Source organism: Euprymna scolopes, chromosome 1, assembly GCF_053919585.1.
Source record: "Euprymna scolopes isolate OS-2025 chromosome 1, ASM5391958v1, whole genome shotgun sequence".
Lineage (NCBI taxonomy): Eukaryota > Metazoa > Mollusca > Cephalopoda > Sepiida > Sepiolidae > Euprymna > Euprymna scolopes.
The window spans coordinates 47,116,675-47,120,462 of NC_136482.1; the positions used below are offsets into that span (position 1 = coordinate 47,116,675).

Genomic DNA, 3,788 nt, shown 5'->3' on the forward strand with positions numbered 1-3,788 from the left:
TCCTGTTGGGTTGATTGGATCTTGTTACGCAATAAAATATATGTCTATAAAAGTGAAAACGTCCGTGTGCCTGTGTACATTTCCCTACGCAATAACTCTGTCAATTTTTAGTCTACGACTCGAAATTTGATATACAGGGTACTGAGATCTGGGAAAAATTTATGTGATCGGTTTTCGGCCAGAAATTTGGCGATCATTGTGTCAAAGTTCAACGATTTGACCTTTGAGAACTCTACCACATCCCTCCGATAATTTTAGGCCTACACACTTGAAATTTTAGATATAGATTCATTGGACATGGATCTTAATTTATTACTTAATTTCAGCCGAAAACAATACACTTCAGGGGTTATAATAAGGGTCAAAGTTGTAAAAAAATGATCGCTTTTTTTTTTCCATGGTAATATTATATAAATATGAAACTTAGATTATTTTTTGTAACATTTTGAAGATTTTCCGTACAGTTATTTATTAGATGGGGGTGCGGAGGTCAACATTATGTACAGTGTATTAAGAACATATCATCTAACACTCTAAAAGTTTTTTTTATAAAAATACGCTACATTTATGCAGGAAGATATTAACAGCTTCGTAAAGTCTTACGTTTCTTCAAAAGTGATATGCCTGGAATAAATTTTCCGGGCTCGTAACGTTATACCTGACGCTTGTATAGATATATCCTAATGATTCAGAATCTTAGTCAGGTCGGACCATATATATTTATATATATATATATATATATATATATATATATATATATATATATATATATATTATATATATATATATATATATATATATATATATATATATATATATATATATATATATATATATATATATATATATATACACACGTTTTATTTTTTATTACCGTATCTTTCTTCTTGGCCTTGTGGTCAAGATCAAAGTGTAGTATCTGTTCTTCAGATGCTGCACTTCATTTTCTTGTTCTCTTTCGGTGGAGGAGAAATCCTTCACGACTGAGACAATTTTTATTTTTGTACCTTTTCTCCACGTTAAAAAACGACCCTGGTGTCTAACTCTGTCCCGTGGGGAGGCATAGTAAATAGGTACATTATTGTTTCGGCTACACGGCCGTTTTTTCTTTTGTCGTCTTAGCGTCCTCAGACGTTTGTAGCTTAACAGAGAAGATACGGTAATAAAACGCATATTTGCTATATAACAGTATTGAGCACTTTCTTCAGTTTTTATTAATTACCATCTCCACTAAATATATATATATATATATATATATATATATATATATATATATACATTAGGTGTGTATATATATATATATATATTTGTGTGTATATATGTATATATATTTATATGTGTATGTACATATTTATATGTATATACATATTTATATGCATATATATATATATATATATATATATATATATATATATATATATATACACACAAATTAAAAGACACACATACTCTCTTCCCTCTTTTGCGGCCGCAGCTGAGAATAAACTCACTACACGATGTTGTTGTGTAATTCAAATCTTGTCCCTAACTGAATATTTTATATTCTTCTAGGGGTTATACGTGTATTCGTTATCGTGACGCAATCACAAGATGAGCTGTCTACCACGGCTGAGGAGAGGCACAACTTCCCTGGAGAAAATGATAGACCGCGACAGTTTCCCTTGCCTACCCAAATGGTCAACCATCTGGTAGGTGGCAGGCTCGACGTTGCCTTACTTTGGAGATCTGACGAGAACCAGTGGGTGCAGTAAACCGCTTATATATATATATATATATATATATATATATATATATATATATATATATATATATATATATATATATACCTGATTTATATATATATATGTGTATATATATATATATATATATATATATATATATATATATATATACCTGATTTTCTTTGTAAAACGTGGATCTTCATACTTTTAAATGTAAGAATCATACTCCTTATTATTATTATTAGTATTATCTAACTATTTCCTTTTAGGTAATACATTTTTGTAATTAAATTTTCGTAAAAGTTATTTGCTTATTAGGTATATTTGAATAAATAAATAAAAACAAAGACCGCCACTTTGGAAAAAATAAATTAGAAATAACAATTTCTCTAATTTTAATTGTAAAACTTACTTCTATTATTCGTGTTTTACAATTCTCCTACATCAGCAAATAAACAATGCCTATAAATATTTTTAACTCACAGAATATTGACGCCACCGAATCTATTGCAAGCATCGGAAGTCCCTATTAATAACTAATTTTTTAAATACGATAGTTACAATAATTTCAGAGACAAAAATGTGAATTACCGCAGAAAAAAGAATAATAAATTATATTTTTGGTGTTCATATGCAGAAACATATATTATTGTGTAGCATATATTCATTAAAAATATTAATTCCTCACATGCTTAACATGTTATAAATCCGCTAGGTAATGACAGTAAACAAAGCCAACTAATATAAATATAACGTATAACTCTATGTAATAACCATTATGTAACACAAAACATTTAAATATTGTTTGTGTATTTAAAATTTTGTGCTAACCAGTAATGTATAGTTTTTCTAGTTTTTATTTTCTGATTAATAGAACTAATTGTTGAAAATTTAAAGTGTGTTAAACTTATGAGTGTATTTCGCCAAAAACAATAGTGTACAAATTTAAGTTTTCAGCTTTGACCCTTAATTTCTTTCTGAATTATATTGTTTTTTTTTTTTCTCATCAGTATAATTTTATATTCAACAGAAAATAAGATTGACCTGAAAGTCTTTTCGTTTTTAACTTTGAAATTCAAGTGAACATAGCAGTGCTCAAAGAAAAGAAAATATTGATTGAAATAAGCACCATCAGAATAAACGCACTTTTTCCCAACGAATAAACTCTATTTCTACTAGTGACGCTAATGTCTAATCTTACGGTGGCGATGACGTCGCAGAATGAGCTTTGGATATCATTAAGATTTTTAAGTAATTCTCACGCAGAATGTTTGCGAGATACTTGAAAAACTAGCATGTAGATGCTAGGTATCAAGAGTATTTCAGGTGACGCAATGTTGTGAGGGTTAGTTAGGCCTTTTCTGTTGACTAATGCTGAGTGTTGTTGTCGAAGTTTCTGATGCGTTCCATTCATTTGCTGACCATACTTCTACGCCGTAAATGTTTCGTCTGTATTCAGAAACTAATTAAAGAGACGGATCGCAAACAACCAAACAGTCAGCATAACGTTTTCTTAGTGCTATAGGAGCATTGCGAAGTATCATAGGGCTTCGTCGGTGTCTGACAACGTAGATGAGCCCCGGCGCTTGTCCCAAGGAACCCACCTTTCATCGCAAGCCACAACCAAATCGAGAAATGGGTCGTTCTTTTTTCGCAAAGGAAGGTAACATTTAATTGAGAACATGGAGTATGTATTCGTTGATGATCTAATATATAAAAGTTGTACGTTGCCGGTTGTGAAATACATGAGTAGTAAGATACTCAATAGAATAAAAGATTACTAGGCGGAAACCCGTATCCTGTTTTCGGTACAATTACTCCTATTACGAATCTTATTACTTGTCTAATGTACGATATGTACGAATTGGATTATGATAATTTATATTCACAAAACATAACACTACATAACTTCGCTTCTTTTGGTTGTTATTCAATCCGCGAGCCACATTTTATCAACCGTTTTTGTCTTCCCAACCTCTCCTAAATGGATGAATATCGACGCATCGTCACCTCTAATTTACAATTAAGTTCCCGAATAGCTGCGCGTAGAGGTGACGACTAAATCTC

General features: G+C 30.8%; 1 pseudogene; it reads left to right on the forward strand.

Annotated features, from left to right (window-relative positions):
• The first annotated feature begins 879 nt into the window (after nt 1-879).
• Nucleotides 880-1,012, forward strand: LOC145284836 (U2 spliceosomal RNA; annotated as a pseudogene).
• The last annotated feature ends 2,776 nt before the right edge of the window (nt 1,013-3,788 follow it).